The sequence below is a fragment of the Muntiacus reevesi genome, chromosome 11 (assembly GCF_963930625.1).
Source record: "Muntiacus reevesi chromosome 11, mMunRee1.1, whole genome shotgun sequence".
In the NCBI taxonomy this organism is placed as follows: domain Eukaryota; kingdom Metazoa; phylum Chordata; class Mammalia; order Artiodactyla; family Cervidae; genus Muntiacus; species Muntiacus reevesi.
In genome coordinates this window covers 76448313-76470012 of record NC_089259.1, presented here as the reverse complement: position 1 = coordinate 76470012, position 21700 = coordinate 76448313, and positions in this window count along the sequence as shown.

The following is a 21700-nucleotide window of genomic DNA, read 5'->3' as shown; positions in this document are numbered from 1 at the left end:
TGGAAGAACACCGGAGAAGAGTGAACACATCCAGAAACGGGTTGTGGCTAGTTAGGCAAAAGGAAGAAAGACTGAAGAACGAGTGACAAAGAAGTTTCCTTCAGCAGGAGTTGCCAGAATGTGGTGATGACAGAACCCCAACATTCACATCATGCAAGATTCTGAACAAAAAGTCACTGCCCAAGTGGATCCTCCCAAAATCATGTGTAGTGTGAAGAGCTTCCATTTCTTAAATGCAGCTCTTCTTGGCACCAGGCACCCCCCCCCTCCATGAACTAGACAGGACATGTTATTGATTTGAACACTCACAAGCAGTAAAAACTGTAGCTCAGGACAATCTCAGTGTGTAGGTTCTTAGGCTCCCTGCCGGGGGCAAGTGAATAATGCACGTAGCCATCCACTAGAGAGCCTGTAACCTACAAAGACAGTGTTTGCTATCCTTGTCACTTCAAACCACTTTGAAAGTAACTGGGCCTATAAAGAAACAGTTGATGTAGTACAATAAAAGCAGATCCAAATTCTGCCCTTCAAATTCATTATATTCCTGAAAATGTATGACAGAATTCATTCACGGATCATGTCGCATTGATTATAAAGTTGATGGATCTGTGTCTATACACCTTGTACTCAGTAGCTAGTCAATATATCAGGCACTTAAATATAAACATGTTTCAAGGGTCATTTTTAAACATATATGTTTACTACAATAAAATATCCTCAAACCTTATACTATATCAGATCGTAGAAGACCTCAATCTTTGCTTATGAAGTAAAAAGACCTCTAATCTGATCATTTATCATCAATAGCAAGCAACTCCCAATTACAATTGCTTATACAGTGGCTATATTCTTTGAACCACACAAAAATGTAAGCTGTGTTATTTTGTTCCAGAATTCTCCTGCTGTTTTGTTCTCTTAGGCTTAATATTTAGAAAACTCAAACCTTTTTAAAAAATTCATGAATGAGTAGATTGCATATGAAGGAAGGGACTGCTTACTGATAATGAGTCAATTCTCCATTAAGGGCTTGACTAGGTACAGTGTAATTTATATTTATCACCTAACATCCTGACCAGGTTATTTCCAAAGGCAGTTATTTATTCCTGCAATCTCCTGTATTGCTTTATAGATGAAAATTAAATCAGTCCTATGAATGTAAACATAGAAACATCCTCTTTCTTCTTCACAACGTTATCCTTTTTCACTTTTTTTCATAACCAGTCAAAAGACTGAGAACCCAATATTCGTCCAGATTCCTCTTCTCCACCAAGCCCGTCCTACTCGTTCTGGTTATTTGTGCTGATAGATTGAACAGTGAGGCTTGTTTTACGGTAATACTCCAACAGTCATATATTCTCCAGGCTGAGTCATCTCCACTCTGTTTTCATTCTCTGACCGCATCTGAAATTTGAATTTTGTCATTCTACCTGGAAAAGGCAGTGGATTGGGAGAACTTGGGCATTCTAAATAATAGAAGACACCCTGCTAATCTTTGATAAAAAGCTGTAATCCTATATAACACGATGTCAGCCTACCCTCTTTATACCTTAATTTTTGATCTGATGAAGAATGGCTCAGTACACTTAACTAATCACAGCATATAAATGTGTTTTTGGAACTGCATACCTTGAATGATAAACACTGTAACTTAACCAATGCTTTTTTATTGACGTGTGGCAATGAAGTCCATTTTTCCCTTTTTCCTACAATTTTACTCACTCTGCTCCCTGCCACCTTTTCTTTCTTTCTTTTTTTTTCTGTTGACAGAGTAGTGATAATTCAGGTGTGTCTCTAATTCAGATGCAATGACATTGAAAACCGAAAGTTTATGACAGTGGTTAGTCCTTTACCTCCATTCAAAATCTCCACATCATAACATAAACACTTGGAAGATGTATTCCCATTTTTATAAAGAGAAATACACACACACACACACACACACACACACCCGTCAGTCCTGTGTGCATGCTAAGTCACTTCAGTCATGTCCTACTCTTTGCAAACCTATGAATTGTAGCCCACCAGGCTCCTCTGTCCATGGGATTCTCCAGCCAAGAGTACTGGTGTGGGCTGCCATGCTTTTCTCCAGGGGATCTTCCCGACCCACATCTCTTATGTCTCCTGCATTGACCATTACCACTAGTGCCACCTGGGTAGAGAAAAATAAAAATAAAATAAAATAGGCACCCCTCAGTCACGGCTCCAAGTAAAACCCGGAATCTAAACTCCCTATCCTGAATACCACAGCCATCATTCCCTTTCTGAATTCTCAAGTAAAGGAATATTTATTTGGAGAATATGCTTCAATCACCAAAAGAATCTGTATTTTCCTCAAAGCCTAGCTGGTCTCATCCTGGTTTATAAACTCTGATTACACATAAACTTTAATGCTACCCTTTCCCATGGAGATAGGAAGAGCAGAGTATGGAAATCCTCAAGCTGCCTGCTATCTTTCCACCAGCAAAGATCTTTCCCTCTTTCTACTCTGTACTGGAAGGTAGTGGTGGTGAGTGTGTTTACTCAGTCATGTCCAACTCTTATGACCCCATGGACTGTAGCCTGCTCATGGGATTTTCCAGGCAAGAATATGGGAGTGGGTTGCCATTTCCTCCTCCAAGTGACCTTCCCAACCCAGGGATCAAACCTACGTCTCCTGTGTCTCCTGCATTGCAGGCAGATTCTTTACCACTGAGCTACCAGGGAAACCCATGCATTTGCAGAGAGACTCACAAATCTGGAAAGAAATTTGGCATCAATTTTCCATGCAGATGACATGAGTTCAAAGAAAAGTGTTGCATAAAGAGAACAATATCACACCTGGTAGGTTCCAAACGTAATCATTTTTCTAATCTAAAAAAAAAAAAAAAAAAAAAGTCAAATGCCATCCTCTCTCATGCTTCTGTGGACCAGAGAGCTGCATTTTACCCTTGACCTCTGACAAAGCACTTCCTACCTCAACAGAGAGAAGATGATCAGAATGCTGTGACGTTTTAGCAACTTATGAAACCAAGATTCTCAAGTGTGACCCATGGCCCTGCAGAGAGTAATGGCTCCAGTTCTTGTTTCTTATTCATTTGCTTTCCCACTGTATAGTGAGGCTGCGCAGGATGGGTGAGCCTCGCCGATACTGATGACATGAAACATTTAGATAGTCACCACCCTGTTGCTAAGGTGTGACATGGGATTATTAGCTATTTTAGTTGCTAAGTCATGTCCAACTCTTTTGCAACCCCATGGACTGTAGCCCTCCAGGCTCTTCACTGCATGGGATTCTCCAGGCAAGAAACCTGGAGTGGGTTGCCATTTCCTTCTCCAGGAGATCTTCCCGGCCCAGGGATTGAGCCCACGTCTCCCGTACGGGCAGGTGGGTTCTTTACTGCTGAGCCACCAGGGAAACCCATGACGTGGGAGGAATACTCAAATAGGCTTTCTCCTTTTTTCTGAGTATTTTTTTTTTAAATCTTGCACCTAGATAACTAGGTTCATTGTGCTTTCTATGCTGGAGAAGCATCATTCTAGAATTCCACTTGTCCCTTTGAGAATTCTTCTCTAATAAGTGATGTTACTCTTATGTGTAAAATAATATGTGGGTCAGTTATCATAGCCTTTTATTTATTATACCTTGATCACTCCAGAAACCATGACATCTTGGGTGTTGTGTGGACAATTATCAAGTATGAAGCAGAAGCGGGGAGGCATGTTGGGTTTTGATGCAAAAATCTAGGTGTGAATCCAGGTGCATGGTGATGATTTGGATGAAGGCAGTAGTAGAAGAAATAGCAAGACATGAATGGATTTCTGCTATATTATGGAGGTGGTATTGCTATTAGATTATTTTCTGTTAATCAATGACTTATACACACTGCTATATTTAAATTGGATAGTCAACAAGGGGGCTTCCAAGTGGCCCAGTGGTAAAGAATCCACCTGCCAATGCAGGAGATGGGAGTTTGATCCATGAATCGCAATGATCTCCTGGAGAAGGAAAGGAAGTGGAAACCCACTCCAGTATTCTTGCCTGGAGAATCCCAAGGACAGAGGAACCTGGCGGGCTACAGTCAAGTGGGTTGCAAAAGAGATGGACATAACTTAGCGACTAAAGAAAAACAGCAAACCAACAAGGACCTAACTTATAGCACAGGAAACTCCACTCACTATACCTAAATGGGAAAAGAATTGGGAAAAGAATAGATGTGTGCATTTTCTGTACACCTGAATTGTACACAGCATTGCTAATAAACTGTACTCCAACATAAAATAAAAACTTTGTTAAAAACGGAGACATGTTCCTTTAAGAAAGGGACACAAGAAGGATATGTCCTGTGTTTCTGGCCTAAAGGACTCAGTTGATGGTGACATCATTTGGTGAATGCAGAAACTGGGAAAAGAGATGTCTTTGGGGGGTGTGGGGAATAAATCAATTGCTTGCTTTGCAGAAGCAAAGTCAGGGATGTTTACAAAGCTTCCACGTGGAGACACAGACCGGGCACTGGATATGTGAACTCAGTGAATAAATGAAGAATGGAGATAAAACATTAGGAATCATCAGAAAAGAGAATGAACCTCAGGCCATTAGGCAGTGGTCCACTCGCCACAGGAACATGTGTGGACAAGTAAAATGCAACGCTGTGACTCCCCGCTCTTTCTGCCAAGTCAATCTTTGTTCTCATTGAGAAATCAGGAGAGCTAAAAAGAGCAAAAGTCTACATCTGCATTCCCATCTACCAACTTAGAGCCATTTGAGTGTTCACTTACATACCAGAAAATATGTGTGCTATGTGGCTTCTTATTTCAGTTCACATTAAGCGTGAGGAATGGCAGTCAAGTGATTGAATGAAATTTCAGGCATTTCTTTAATATATGAGGCCTGGGACACCTTCCCATTGAAATCATTTCAGCACCTCCCAAAATAGCTCTTTCTATAGTTTTGGGAAATGCTCAGAACACCCAAGAAAACCACAGCTTCTCCCTCATACCCACACAGTCTGGAAACAACCAAAATATCAATTAAATGTGACAAACAGCAGTTTATAATCTAAATTCCAATGACTCCATTACAAAATTTTGCTGCAAAACCTATGTGTCAGAATCAAATATGCATTTTAAAGTCTAGGCTTGAAATTTCATGACCAGCTGCAGAGAATTACTGTTATTTAGGGAGAAGACAGATATATAAGGAGAGAAAAGCAAAAGAAAAATTCCAAATTTCAGAGGCTTTAGGGCATTATTTCCTCTGCACCAATGAGTTTTTCATTGCCAACCTGAAGAGTTAAAACCAGTTATTGAGATGTTGCCACAAGGTTAAGTTAATAATGTAATGGTTAGAACATGAATTCCAGAGAAAGGATGCCCATTTTCAAAACTCAGCTTTGAAAAACTTCTGAGGTATGTGCTTAGATTACCCAGCTTTGCTCTTTTTCAAATCCCTCACCTTTAAAATAGTTATAATAATATCGGCTAACTTGCATCTTGGCATAGAACTTGCCCATGGAAGTACAGCTGCTCAAATCCGTTCCATGGGTGCATAATCACTCTTGTCTGCTTAAATATGCCATAAATCCATCTTTTCTCCAAGACATAACTAGAATTTATTTGCCTTTCCCTTTTATATTTCTTTTTCTAACTGGAGATGTAATGAAATGGGCAATTCTAAAACTCTCAGGAAAACATCTGAGTATGCCTTACAAGCACGACGAAAGGGGGAAATGATATTGAGAACTATTTTGCACAAGTTTTCCGTCATGTAATTTCTCTTAACATGTATGACGACTATACCTAACATGGGCCTTCTCTGGGGGCTCAGTGCTAAAGAATCAACGTGCAACGCAGGAGATATAGACTAGATCCCTGAGTCAGGAAGAATCCCTGGAAAAGGAGATGGAAACCCCCTCCAGTATTCTTACCTGGGAAATGCCATGGACAGAGGAGCCTGGGAGGCTATGGTCCAGGGGGTCATAAAGAGTCAGACACGACTGAGCAACTAAACAACAGCCACATAGCTAGCATAGCATGTATGTGTGCCAGGCAGTGTTGTTCTTTCTCTGTAAATGTTATCTCCTTTGGCTTTCCATAGCTACCCAGTCAGGAAGGTCTGAGCCCTTAATCCCTCTGCTGTGCACTTCTAATTGCAAACAAAGGACATTGGTCAGTTGAGTTCAGTTCAGTCACTCAGTCGTTTCCAACTCTTTGCGACCCCATGGACTACAGCATGCTAGGCTTCCAAGTCCATCACCAACTCCCGGAGATAGCTCAGATTCATGTCCATCGAGTCAGTGATGCCATCCAACCATCTCATCCTCTGTTGCCCCCTTCTCTTTCTGCCTTCAATCTTTCCCAGCATCAGGGTCTTTTCCAGTGAGTCAGTTCTTCGCATCAAGTGGCCAAAGTATTGGAGCTTCAGCTTCAGCATTAGTCCTTCCAATGAATATTTAGGACTGACTTCCTTTAGGATGGACTGGTTTGATCTCCATGCAGTCCATGGGACTCTCAAGAGTCTTCTCCAACATCACAGTTCAAAAGCATCAATTTTTTGATGCTCAGTTTTCTTTATGGTCCAACTCTCACATCCATACATGACCACTGGAAAACCATAGCCTTGACTAGATGGACCTTTGTTGGCAAAGTAATATCTCTGTTTTGATGCCTTTGAACTGTGGTATTGCAGAAGACTCTTGAGAGTCCCTTGAACTCCATGGAAATCAAGTTTTTCTTCCAAGAAGCAAGTGTCTTTTTATTTCATGGCTGCAATCACCATTTGCAGTGATTTTGGAGCCCAAAACTTAAGTGTGCCATTGTTTCCACTTTTTCCCCATCTATTTGCCATGAAGTGATGGGACTGGATGCCATGATCTTAGTTTCTTGAATGGTGAGTTTTAAGCCAGCTTTTTCACTCTCCTCTTTCACTTTCATCAAGAGGCTCTTCAGTTCCTCTTTGCTTTCCGCCATAAGGGTGGTGTCGTCTGTATATCTTGAGGTTATCGATATTTCTCCTCAGCAATCTTGATTCCAGCTTGTGCTTTATCCAGCCTGGCATTTCACATGATGTACTCTGCCTAGAAGTTAAATAAGCAGGGTGACAATATACAGCTTTGATGTACTCTTTTCCCAATTTGGAACCAGTCTGTTGTTCCAAGTGCGGTTCTAACTGCTGCTTCTTGACCTGCATACAGCTTTCCCAGGAGGGAGGTAAGGTGGTCTGGTATTCCCATCTCTTTAAGAATTTTCCACAGTTTATTTTGATCCATGTTTACTTAAAATACTTGGTGAAAAATAAGATGGTAAGCCGACCATGGTGAAATCTCCTCCCATTCAAATAGATTTTATGAAATGACACTGTATCTACCCCAATGCAAACTAACATTTTCGAGAGTCTGAGCTGTCCTGTCTAATTTTAAGACCTAACATTTCCCACATTGCCACAGTTTGACTTTTGTGTGTATATATTTATTAAATTCTCAAAGCGACTAGTGGTCTAAGGAACCAAGTCAGGGAAACACTGGTTTAGATTCTATCCAGGACAAGTAGACTTTTTTGGTAGAAATATTCTGAGGAAAGAAGACTGACTTTTATTAGCACCAGTGAATGTGTTTCTGGAGAAATAGAAGGGATAATCTTTTTAGGGGCTCTTTTTCATTTGCAAAAAGAGACTTAGGAATCCCTGAGCAGCAGATAGTATTAAATCAGTGCCTTATGTATTAACTTAATTTGGTTAGCAGGTTTCTGAAACTTCTATGCTATTGAGGATTTGGAAAGTATGATATCTTATGGGACAACCAAGAAGACTGCCTTTCAATAACCTGTGCGGTCCATATTTTTCTTACATATTATAATTATTTACTCCAAAGGATTTGGAGAATCTTGCAATAAAGTTCTGTCTTTCACACACACATATAAACACAATAAACAGTTAACCTGTGCCTCTGACCCTCCCTTCTGCATATAGTGACCCTATGGTTGTAAAGTGAAGGCCTTGAAATATTATGAGGATGTATCTCATGTCCTTTATAATGACTGTGTTACAAACACTTACTGAGTGCAGACAAAATATGAGCATACAGTGTAAGCTCTCACTTCGCCGTCTTCACCCAACCATAGAGTTAGTTGCCTCTGTGTAATAGGTGTATTATTTTGGTTGGCCATTACACCAGTTCCGTGGGCTGAGAATTACTACCTTCATGTGATACATAAGAAGAATGAGGCCCAGAAAGACTTTCAAAAGAACTCAAATCAGACTTCCCTGGCAGTCCATTGGCCAAGAATCACTGGCCAATGCAGGGGACATGGGTCCAGTAAGATTCCACCTGCCACAGAGCAACTAGCCCTGTGTGCCCAACACTGCAGGCTGAATGCCACCACAAACCAGAGGGGAGCTCCCCAAAGCCAATGTGCGGCAATGAAGACCCAGAGCAGCCAAAATCAATAACCCAATCTTAATAAAAAAAACTCAAATCATAAACAATTGACTGGATTCAATGCTTGGTCTCTGTCCCCAGGCTGCCTTCAACTAGAGTCCTGTGTAAAGATTCCTTCCTGTATCATTTGTTTTTCTTACCTTAGCCTTGTCTGTGACTTTCAAATAGATAAGTTTGAGCACCTGTGTTCTGAACGCTTTTGTCATGGAAATTCCATATGCCCCTTAGAGTTTATTAAAACATTATTGACTCCACCATATAACTCTAATCACATCTTCCATTGAAATGCTGGGTTTCGTGAGACACTATCAACTCTATCTAGCTGGACAGAGTTTCTGGGCAAAAATACTATGTCAGTTTTATGAGAGAACCGGGAGCAGACAGCTGAGATAGCTTATTGTTAGTAGCACATTCTAACCACCATGACAAAAATTTGCAATAAGAACCTATTGTATGGCACAGGGAAGTCCCTTCAATACTCTGTAATGACCTATGTGGGAATAGAATATGAAAAAGAGTAGACATATTTATAACTGATTCACTTTACTGTACCGCAGAAACTAACACAACATTGCAAATCAATTAGACTCCGGTGAAAACTGAATTAAAAAGAAGTCTGTGAGTGAGCTTTTTGAGTATACTGGCTTTGCAGAACAAAGGGTAACGTTGCTCTTGAAAGGCAGGAAAACATTTTCCTTGGAATCAACGTTAAAGCTGTATTTAATGCCGAGAGGGTCCCACGTCCCCAAATTCCCATCCACATATGGAAGAGAAGCACATGAATCACTCCCTAGCACGCCCACACTCACCTGTTCCGGTCCTGAGCATTAAAGTGAGACCTGCATGTCAAATGGGCTTTCCTCGTGGCTCAGTGATAAAGAATCTGCCTGCCAATGCAGGAGACTTCCAGGAGATGCAGGCTCGCTCCTTGGGTCGGGAAGGTCCCCTGGAGGAGGAAACGGCAACCCACTCCAGTATTCCGGCCTGGGAAATCCCACGGACGAAGGAGCCTGGTGGGCTACAGCCCGTGGGGTTGCAAAGACTCGGTTGCCACTCAGTGACTAAGCAACAACGCACGGCAAATGCAATGAGCATCCTGGCTTCATCTCTCCCACTCCCTCTCTGAACAAAGACATTAACTGCTAAAATTAGGATGGACAGTTTGAAAAAGGGGTCAAATTAGGGGCACATAAAGTCCTACTTGCTTCAGCCCCATGTGCTAAGGTCAGAAGTCCATTGGAGAAGTTTGGGAACAAGCTTTCTGGTGTTTAAAGAGACTGAATTCAATCAGAAGCATCCTTTTCTACATATCTCCCTTTAAACCTGTGGCAGTTTGAACGTGTGGAAAACAATTCAAGATCTCAGGATTCCGATTATAATCTTTCCACCACTCAGACAGGAATATCGAGAGCTATTAAACTGCTTATGCGTGGATAGTGTTGAGTAGCTGGCTGTGCGGTACCAGGGCTGAGCTTTCGCTGGCCATCCAGGAAGAAGGCTTAGCCTGTATTAAAGACAGGGAGGGTTACCCAGGAAGTCAGGAAATCAATACAAGAAAAGGACTGGTCTAAGAAGCAGCCACTTTCTGGCAATCATTTAGGCTTAATTAAGAAAAACTTCAGAAGCCTCTGGGACAATCCAATGGAGTCGTTTTACATCCTTTGGAAATAGTCGATTTTCAGGAGGCTGCAGCATTAATGTCCAACAGCTAGACCACAATTGGAGTTCTCTTTTCAGTGGTAGTGGTACGGGGGGCAGCAAAAGCGATGCTAGGGTCAGTACTATGAATGGAAGAAGCGTCAAGGCCAGAGGCCATGGTGTCAGTGGAGTAGAAAAACAAAATGTACAACGAGTTTAATTAAACCAATAAAATCTGCTATCCACTTCAAAAGACACAGTGGCAGCTGACTGGTCCTCGGGGGTGGGTGCAGGACCTTCAGTGTGGGCCCTCTGGGAGCAATGAGTCCAAGCACACGATGAGAAGAGGCTGTTCGCACTCACCCATCGTCACACGAGCGAAGCCAGCCCAGGTTTGGGCAGAAAGGGCACTCGGGTGGGTGACAAGGGGATTGTTTGAGTGAAAGAGAGAAACAAAGAGGAAAACGAAGAATGGCTTCAGGCTAACCACGTCATGATTAAAAACAGAGACACCGATTCTCACAGTGACTGGAAACACTTGGGAAAGTGTGGCTTACACACGTAGGCACCAAAGGAACACAGGTTTACAGATAAGGGTGAAAACAGGAGATCAGGCAGGTGGATTCTGTGCCTAAAAATGATCTGTTTGATATTTTAAAGTATTGTATAAATAACATTTGGGACTAAATTTTTTCTTCAATTGAAATATGTTGAGATTAGGAATAGGAGAGGTTTAATATGATGCACTTGATGCAAGTGACTATTTGAAGCAAAATGGCTAAAGTTACCATTTGATATGCAATTACAAGATAGAAAGATTATTTCACACTGTGATTTTGAGTTTGAGAACAAGGGGATAAGGTCTTAAGTGCTCAGAATCACAGAGGGTAGAGAGATATCAGCTGACTGAGGGGAAGTAGCAACCATAAGACAAAACAGAGCTGGCAGAAGATTTTGCTCTGGCAGCATCCCTGGTGGAAAGCTCTGGCTGACCCCCCCTGTCTGCTTCATGACCCCGGAGGGATTCCTGTTGGACCTCCTTTAGTCTGCCTGCTGCACGCAAGCTCAGCCGTGTCCCACTCTTTTTGTGATCCCATGGACTGTAGTCTGCCAGACTCCTCTGTCCACGGGATTATCTCAGCAAGAATACTCAAGTGGGTGGCCATTCCCTTCTCCACTGGGCTCTGCATAGCTGAGATACAAAATTCCCTACTAGATTCCGTTGAAGATCTATGTCTTGACTTAGTTTTCTGAGCATCGCAATGATCAGACTCATGCCCTTCTATCTTGATCTCAATTCAATTTCATGTCTACCACGAGCCTCATTCTATGTAATATCAGCTTTAGTTTCTAAGCACAAGTTTTGCTTAGAAAAGTTTCAAAAGCTTTTCTCTGTTTGCCACTTTGCTATATCCATCCATCCATTCATTTGTTCAGTTTCAATTACAGAAATGATGCCTGCACATGAAATGATTCACATAATACACAAGTTATTTACAATAACATGTGTTGAAAATGCATGCTAATTGCTCTGTGCAAAGGAAACCAAGCGCATCAAAGACATAGCAACGTATTGTGAACCACGTTGGTGAAGGGCAAGTTGACCAGAAATTTGAAAATGACAGATAGTAGTAACTTCTTTTGATTCTTTCAATCAATTCAAACTTTTTGCTTTTGGAAAGAGAGTATGAAAGGTGGCTTATTTAAACCGGCAACATTCACATCATCATGTTGCTTTGTGATAACATATGGAATAAACATATGAGGATATTAAAATGATATTCACATAGACTCATTCATCCAGATAGACTGCTTCCACAAAATACTCCATGCAATTAATTTTAAGGTATGTTGCTAAATCTTGTTCTAAAACACAGGGATATAGTAAGTTACTTGGCAAATTTAATTAAGGAATTAGAAGGAACTGTTTTCGGTTTGAACATGAAGGTTAACATCCAGTTTTCTGCTATCTCGTTTTAGAGGTCATTGAAAAAATAGCAAAGAAAAGTGCACTTACAATGAAACAAGGAGGCAGCTGGGAAGCCAGACAAAACAGATGGAGTGGCTGCCAGGAAAGACCTGGATGAAGTGAGCACAGAGGAAAAACTTGAGCTGATCCAGTGGAGAAGACTCCCTTCTGATGGCTCCCAAGCAAAGAGCAAGCACAACTCTCAAAAGTTGAGATGCACATTTTGTAAAACACTAGGCTTCCATTGAGGTGACTGGTTCTGGGAAACAAAGGAAGCAGAAGTAAATGAGAATTTGTGGGGGGAAAGTCATTTTTACAGAACCTGTACTGTCTCCATGACAATGGATAAGAAGAGAGTTTCAAAATGTGGTTTTTCACAATGAGCTGTTTATCTTATTTAATTAGGAAGAAGAAAAGCACTATCAAATTCAGACAAAAAGTATATCTAAGAAAACAAACAAACAATAACACTCAAAACTTCAATTAGCTTCGAACAAGTACAGACAACTCCCAAAACAAATCACTTGCAAGTAACTGCCTGGGGGGTGTGGGGGTGAGGGGGGTGGAAATTGCCTCTTAATTCTCAGAGATATGCAATGAAAAGGAGTCAATACAGACCCTACACAAATATGCTACAAGAAAAGAAAAAAAAAAAAAAAGAAATGGAAACAAAAATTCGCTAACAGATGTCTGCAACACTCAGTCATAACACAGGGAAGATGACAATAATAACTGAAAATATTTACAGGAATCTATGGATTTTTCTAATTGGAGAAAGAGCAATAAAGCAAAACTATAAGACAGCCAGAGGAACCAGAAGTTAGCATAACAGATTTTTTAATAAGTGGATGGACGGACAGAAGTTTGTGTAGAAGCATGTTTCCTTATATGTGCATCAGTTCAGTTCAGTCGCTCAGTCGTGTCCGGCTCTTTGCAGCCCCACGGACTACAGCATGCCAGGCTTCCCTGTCCATCACCAGCTCCCATAGCTCACTCAAACTAATGTCCGTTGAGTACGTGATGCCATCCAACCATCTCATCCTCCGTTGCCCCCTTCTTCTCCTGCCTTCAATCTTGCCCAGCATCGGGGGCTTATCTAGTGAGTCAGTTTTTCATATTAGGTGGCCAAAGTATTGGAGTTTCAGCTTCAGCATCAGTTCTTCCAATGAATATTCAGGACTGATTTCCTTTAGGATGGACTGGTTGGATCTCCTTGCAGGCCAAGGGATTCTCAAGAGTCTTCTCCAACACCACAGTTCAAAAGCATCACTTCTTCTGTGCTCAGGTTTCTTTATACTCCAAATCTCACACCCATACACAACTACTGGAAAAACCATAGCCTTGATTAGACGGACCTTTGTTGGCAAAGTAATGTCTCTGCTTTTTAATATGCTGTCTAGGTTGATCATAGCTTTTCTTCCAAGGAGCAAACGTCGTTTTATTTCATGGCTGCAGTCACCATCTGCAGTGATTTTGGAGCCCCCCAAAATAAAGTATGTCACTGTTTCCACTGTTTCCCCATCTATTTGCCATGAAGTGATTGGACCAGATGCCATGATCTTAGTTTTCTGAATGTTGAGCTTTAGGCCAACTTTTTCACTCTCCTCTTTCACTTTCATCAAGAAGCTCTTTAGTTCTTCTTTACTTTCTGCCATAAGGGTGGTGTCATCTGCATATCTGACATTATTAATATTTCTCCCAGCAATCTTGATTCCAGCTTGTGCTTCATCTAGTCCAGAATTTCTCCTGATGTACTCTGCATAGAAGTTAAATAAGCAGGGTGACAATATACAGCCTTGATGTACTCCTTTTCCTATTTGGAACCAGTCTGTTGTTCCATGTCCAGTTCTAATTATTGCTTCTTGACCTGCATAAAGATTTCTCAAGAGGCAGGTCAGGTGGTCTGGTATTCCCATCTCTTGAAGAATTTTCCAGTTTGTCATGATCCACACAGTCAAAGGATTTATAGTCAATAAAGCAGGAGTAGATGTTTTTCTGGAACTCTCTTGCTTTTTCAATGATCCAGTGGATGTTGGCAATTTGATCTCTGGTTCCTCTGCTTTTTCTAAATCCAGCTTGAACATCTGGACATGCACGGTTCATGTACTGTTGAAGCCTGCCTTGGAGAATTTTGAGCATTTCTTTGCTAGCATGTGAGATGAGTGAAATTATTTGGTACTTTGAACAATTTTAGGCATTGCCTTTCTTAGGGATCGGAATGAAAACTGAGCTCTTCCAGTTTTGTGGCCACTGCTGAGTTTTCCAAATTTGCTGGCATACTGAGTGCAGCACTTTCACAGCATCTTCTTTTAGGATTTGAATTAGCTCCACTGGAATTCCACCACCTCTGCTAGCTTTGTGCATAGTGATGCTTCTTAAGGCCCACTTGACTTCGCACTCCACGATGTCTGGTTCTAGGTGAGTGATCACATCATCCTGGTTATCTGGGCCATGAAGATCTTTTTTTGTATAGTTCTTCTGTGTATTCTTGCCACCACTTCTTAACATCTTCTGCCTCTGTTAGGCCCATACCATTTCTGTCCTTTATTGTGCCCATCTTTGCATGAAATGTCCCCTTGGTAATCTAATTTTCTTGAAGAGATCTCTAATCATCCCCATTCTATTGTTTCCCTCTATTTCTTTGCATTGATCACCGAGGACGGCTTTCTTATCTCTCCTTGTTATTCTTTATAACTCTGCATTCAATTGCTTTTTATATCTTTCCTCTTCTCCTTTGCCTTCTGTGACTTTTCTTTTCTCAGCTATTTGTAAGGCCTCCTCAGACAGCCATTTTGCCTTTTTGCATTTCTTTTTTTGGGGGATGGTTTTGATCACTGCTTTCTGTACAAAGTCAAGAGCCTCCATCAATAGTTCTTCAGGCACTCTGTCTATCATATCTAATCCCTTGAATCTATTTGTCACTTCCACTGTATAATCATAAGGGATTTGATTTTGGTCATACCTGAATGGTCTAATGGTTTTCCCTACTTTCTTCAGTTTAAGTCTGAATTTGGCAATAAGGAGTTTATGATCTGAGCCACAGTGAGCTCCTGGTCTTGTTTTTGCTGACTGTGTAGAGCTTCTCCATCTTTGGCTGCAAAGAATGCAATCAGTCTGATTTCAGTGTAGACCATCTGGTGATGTCCATGTGTAGAGTCTTCTCTTGTGTTGTTGGACTAGGGTATATGCTGTTACCAGGGGGTTCTCTTGGCAAAACTCTGTTAGCCTGTGCCTGCTTTATTTTGTATACAAGGCCAAATTTTCCTGTTACTTCAAGTACCTCTTGACTTCTTACTTCTGCATTCCTGTCCCCTATAATGAAAAGGACATCTTTTTTTGAGTGTTAGTTCTAGAAGGTCTTGTAGGTCTTCACAGAACCTTAAACTTCAGCATCTTCAGCATTACTGGTCGGGGCATAGACTTGGATTACTGTGATATTGAATGATTTGCCTTGGAAACAATCAGAGATCATTCGTTTTTGAGATTGAATTGAGGGTCGTTTTTGAGATTGCATCCAAATACTGTATTTCAGACTCTTTTGTTGACTGTGAGGGCTACTCCATTTCTTCTAAGGGATTCTTGCCCACAGTAGTAGATATAATGGTCATCTGTGTTAAATTCACCCATTCCAGTCTATTTTAGTTCTCTGATTCCTAAAATGTTGATGTTCACTCTTGCCATCTCCTGTTTGACCACTTTTAATTTACCTTGATTCATGCACCTAACATTCCACGTTCCTATGCAATATTGCTCTTTACAGCATGGGACTTTACCTCCATCATCAGTCATATCCTCAACTGGGTGTTATTTTTACTTTGGCTCCATCCTTTCATTCTTTCTGGAGTTATTTCTCCACTGTTCTCCAGTAGCATATTGGGCACCTACTGACCTGGAGAGATCATCTTTTAGTGTCATGTCTCTTTGCCTTTTCATACTGTTCATGGGGTTCTCCAGGCAAGAATACTGAAGAGGCTTGCCATTCTCCTCTCCAGTGGACCACATTTTGTCAGAACTCTCCACCGTGATCTGTCTGTCTTGGGTGGCCCTGCATGGCATGGCTTATGGTTTCATCCAATTTTCTGTTGGCTGTGTTCCCTCCCTGTTGTTTGAGCTGAGGCCAAACTATGGTGGAGGTAATGAAGACAACCTCCTTCAAAAGGTCCCATGCCTACACTGCTGCACTCATGCCCCCAACCATGCATCAGGCCACCGCCAACCCACACCTCCACCAGAGACTTCTGGACACTCGTGGGCAAGTCCGGGTCAAAGTTCTGGTGGCTCTATGGTGAGGTTAATGGCAATCTCCTCCAAGGGGGCTTATGCCATTCCTCGGTCTGCAGCACCCAGAGCCCCTGCCCAGCAGCAGGCCACTGCTGGCTCATATCTCCACAGGAGACACTCAAACACAGCTCTGTCTCAGCCTCTGTGGGGTCTCTGGGCCCTGTGCACAAGGTTTGTTTGAGCCCTCTGAGCACCTCGGGTGGGTATGGGGTTTGATTCTAAATGTGATTTCGCCCTTCCTACCATCTTGCTGGGGCTTCTCCTTTGCCCTTGGATGTGCGGTATCTTTTTTTGGTGGGATCCAACATTTTCCTGTCAATAGCCATTCAGCCGCAAGTTGTAATTTTGCAGTTCTTGCAGGAGATGAGAGCATGTCCTTCTGCTCCACCATTGTGTAGAGCATGAAATACTTGAAAAAGATAAACAAGGAACTACTGGTGCTAATTATTTACTAGCGGTGAACCCAGTATCTATACAGGGTTTAACAGGATACTTACCATAGTATGACATACACAATACTTTTGAGTTGGGAACTAAATGAATGCAATACCTAATCAAAATGTAAACATTATTTTAAAAATATCATGAACTATTAATATATAAGGAGGGACCTTGATTACATCCTCCTGATTCTTCATCTTTAGCCCCACAGTGTGCACTCTTCAACTAGATCCAGATTTATGTGTTTTCACATGTTTATTTTGAGATATGATGAAAAGTAAGGATCCCATGGTGGTGGTTTAGTCGCTAAGTCGTGTCCGACACTTGAGACCCCATTGACTGTAGCCTGCCAGGCTCCTCTGTCTCTAGGATTCTCTAAGCAAGACTATTAGAGTGGGGTGCCATTTCTTTCTCCAGGGGTATCTTCCCAACCCAGGGATCGAACCCGGGCCTCCCGCATCTCAGGCAGATTCTTCACCAACTGAGTTCAGTTTTAATTAAGTACATAATTGAAAAGTGAAAGTGAAAGTCACTCAGTTGTGTCTGCCTCTTTGCAACCTTACAGACCATACAGTCCATGGAATTCTCCAAGCCAGAATATTGGAGTGGGTAGCCTTTCCCTTCTCCAAGGAATCTTCCCAATCCAGGGATTAAACCCAAGTACATAATTACAGAACTTTAAAATAACATTACACAAGAAAGAATATCGTTAGTAATTTTTTCTTTAAAGGCAACAGAAAATAGTCTTTAAGATCAAGGATTCTAGAACCCTGCTGCCTGAGTTCATATCCAGCTCTGCCAGGACTCTACTATTCGGGAGTTTCTTGAACCCTGTACCTCTGTCTTCTCACCTATACAATGGAAAGAATTATACTCACCTATATTATGAGTTTGTTGTGAGAATTAATTAAAATAATGTATACGAAGTACTTAGACTTCAGCTGCTCAGTCGTGTCCGGCTCTTTGCTACCCCATGGAGAGCAGCCCACCAGGCTTCTCTGTCCATGTGATTTTCCAGGCAAGAACACCGAAGTGGATTGCCATTTGCTTCTCCTGGGAATCTGCCCAACCCAGGGATTGAACTCTGGTTTCCTGTATTGCAGGCAGAGTCGTTACCATCTGAGCCACCAGGGAAGCCCAGACTATTCCCTAGTACATACTAAATTTTCATTGAGTGTTACCTATTGTTATTACTGCCTATTATTATTACTAGTGTTCCAATAATCTGAAGTCTTTTATATAATAGTTGAATAATTAGAGCTTTATCACCAAAGCCATTGTCACCTTTTACCATGTGTAATAGTCAAACTGTAAATACATAAAGTGATAATTTCACAAAATTTTCAATCACAAGCTTTGAATTGAAATTCTGCACAAGTCACATACTTCATTTTGCTAAGATACATACATCCACATAATCATTCATTATGCAGTTTGGTTTTTATCTGGTAAATTTGCAAAAAAATATTTTCTTGGTAATATCTTAAACATGAGGAAAATTTTAAGCTAAATTATTCAGGATTACAATAGATTCTTCCCACAAAGTAATCCTTCCATAGTAGGAAGGTGAGTTCATTTAAATAGCAAACTCTAAAGGAATATAGAGCAAGCAACTACATAATTTTCATGAGCTAATATATTTTATAGTTGAGGTTATTTGTTTATTCGTAGAGTCCAGCTACAATTAGATTATATATTTCTGCACAGAAAGGATTGTGGGCATCAGACGGCAGAGTACAAGGACCTGGTCTTGCCCCTTCTTAAAAAAAACACTGAAATCACAATTAATTGCTAACCAACCATCAACAACAACAACAACAAAACCTTGGAACCCACTAAAATTGAGTCATATAGTGCATATTTCATAGTGTCTGTCATCTGTCATTTTGTTTTTGACTTTATCATTGTATATATCAGTGGTTTCTTTAATCATCTGTCTGCTTGCCTATTTATTGCTGAAATTCTATTGCATGGATATACCAAATTTGTTTATCTTTTAATTCTTGATAGTTGAAGGTTGTTTTCAGTTTGAAGGTATTGTGAAGAAACAGCAATGGGCATTCAGTAATAACTCTTCCTATGTGTATGTTTTCATTTCTTTTTGTTAAGTAGCAATAAACGGGAATACTGGGTTTCCTAAGCATATTTACAGTTATAAGTAACTGCTGAGCTGTTTTCCAAAGTATATCTTTCATTTAGAATTTTCACTAGCAATGTAACAATTCTGCAGTTGTTTGATCAGGAGGAGATCCAACATTCACTTTAAAAAAAAATAGCCACTTTGGGGTGTAATGATGTCCCTTCATGGTTTGAATTTTACATTTTACTAGAGATGTTCAGGCTTCCCTGGTGGCTCTGATGGCAAAGAATTTGCCTGCAATGCAGGAGACATGAGTTTGGTCCCTGGGTCTGGAAGATCCCCTGGAGGAGGGCATGGCAACCCACTCCAATATTCTTGCCTGGAGAATTCCATAGACAGAGAAGCCTTGCAGGCTAAGTCCATGGGGTCACATGAAAATATTTTCCTGTGCTTGTTCAATTTCTATTTGTGCATCTTCTTTACAAAGTGTCAGTTTAAAAAACTTAAACATTCACTTACTACATAGTTTGTCTTATCACTGAGAAGAGTTCTTTATATATTTGGAATACAAACCTTAAGGGACGTACTTTTTCATAAATATTTTCTTAATAGTTAAGAATCTAACACATGTCTGGACATAGTAAATATTCAATAAATAGCAGAAGGATCTGATTTTGAAAAAGCCTGAATCTGAAAGAATCTGACTCCAAAGAAATCCCAACATACCTTATAAGAAATATTTACAAAAATATAGTTGCAATTACTTCAAAGTTGCTTAATACACCTAGTTATGAGGTAACCCACTGTTGCTGAATCAAATATAGTATTAGGATGCCTTTATGGGTGACTGTGTGTGTGTGTGTGTGTCTGTCTGTCTGTGTGCGTGCGCATGCATGCACACGTTAGTTACTCAGTCGTGTCTGACTCTTTGCAACCCACCAGGCTCCAATGTCCACGAAATTCTCCAGGCAAGAATACTAGAGTGGGCTACCATTACCTTCTCCACAGGATCTTCCTGATTCCAGGATCAAACCCTCATCTCCTTCATTGCAGGCAGATTCTTTGCCATCTGAGGCATCAGGGAAGCCTCAAGATACCTTTATTTTCACCCCAATTGAATAAGAAATCCTATAGGGATGGTTTAAGTATTACTCATTATCATGGGGATCACAGAAGCATCATACCCAATATTTGCAAATCTGTTTAGTGTCCCTTCTTTAAATCTTGTGACAGTATTGTACAAAAAAGGAGCAAATAATAGAGGCTTTAACAACTCAGACCTGGAGTCAGGCAGATACATGCTTAGTCCTGACACTACCATTGGTAGCTTTGTGACAGTTTATGTAGACTCTTCAGCTTCTTCACCTTCAGCGGTCCTTGTGAAGTCAGAAGAGACAGTGCATGTAGAACAGTCAAATAGTCGTTGGCACACAGCGAGTACAGAAGACAGTTCAGCTGATTATCTAATTATTATCTGATTCCATAAAAATGTGAAACTTGCATGCTGGCATAAATTACTTGTAAACCTGAGCAGGAATGAGATACAAACCCAGGTCTTCATTTATGTGGCCACTTTCAAGCAACAAATATGTCTGAAATTGTACTGTTTCACAATATGCAAGTTAACGTATTTTAAGCCTCTTCCTTGTTATATCTCAAATTCCACTTCTTAGGGTATTAGGTCAGTGGCCTTAATAACTCATCTAACTCATATTCCTTTTTTTTTTTTTTTTTCTGGAGCATACATATTCACAGCTTTTGTTTCCTACTCTGAAAAAAAAAAGAGTCTGGAGCTAATGTCATTTTATAACATTCCTCATATTTCTTGAGGCTTTACTTAATTTAGATGAAGTAAAGGCAACAGGTAGAAATGTACATGGAACAACAGACTGATTCCAAATCAGGAAAGGAGTGCATCAAGGCTGTATATTGTCACCCTGCTTATTTAACTTATATGCAGAGTACATCATGAAAAACACTGGGCTGGATGAAGCACAAGCTGGAATCAAGATTGCCGGGAGAAATATCAATCACCTCAGATATGCAGATGACACCACCCTTATGGCAGAGAGTTAAGAGGAACTAAAAAGCCTCTTGATGAAAGTGAAAGAGGAGAGTGAAACAGTTGGCTTAAAGTTCAACATTCAGAAAACTCAGATCATGGCATCTGGTCCCATCACTTCATGGGAAATAGATGGGGAAACAGTGAAAACAGTGGCTGACTTTATTTTGGGGGGCTCCAAAATCACTGCAGATGGTGACTGCAGCCATGAAATAAAAAGACGTTTGCTTCTTGGAAGAAAAGTTATGACCAACCTAGACAGCATATTAAAAGCAGAGACATTACTTTGCCAACAAAGGTCCACCTAGTCAAGGCTATGGTTTTTCCAGTAGTCATGTATGCATGTGAAAGTTGGACCATAAAGAAACCTGAGCACAGAAGAATCGATGCTTTTGAACAGTGGTGTTGGAGGAGACTCTTCAGAGTCCCTTGGACTGTGAGGAGATCCAACCAGTCCATCCTAAAGGAAATCAGTCTTGAATACTCATTGGAAGGACTGACACTGAAGCTGAAGCTCCAATACTTTGGCCACCTGATCTAAAGAACAGGCTCATTTGAAAAGACCCTGATGCTGGGAAAGATTGAAGGCAATAGGAGAAGGGATGACAGAGGATGATATGGTTGGATGGCATCACCAACTCGATAGACATTAGCTTGAGTAAACTCCGGGAGTTGGTGATGAGCAGGGAGGCTTGTTGTTCTGCAGTCCATGGGGTTGCAAGGGGTCAGACATGACTGAACGACTGAATTGAACTGAAAGGGAAGTGTTCCTTGAGGATTACCATTTGCTCCGTCACAGAGCTTTGAGTCAAGGACTT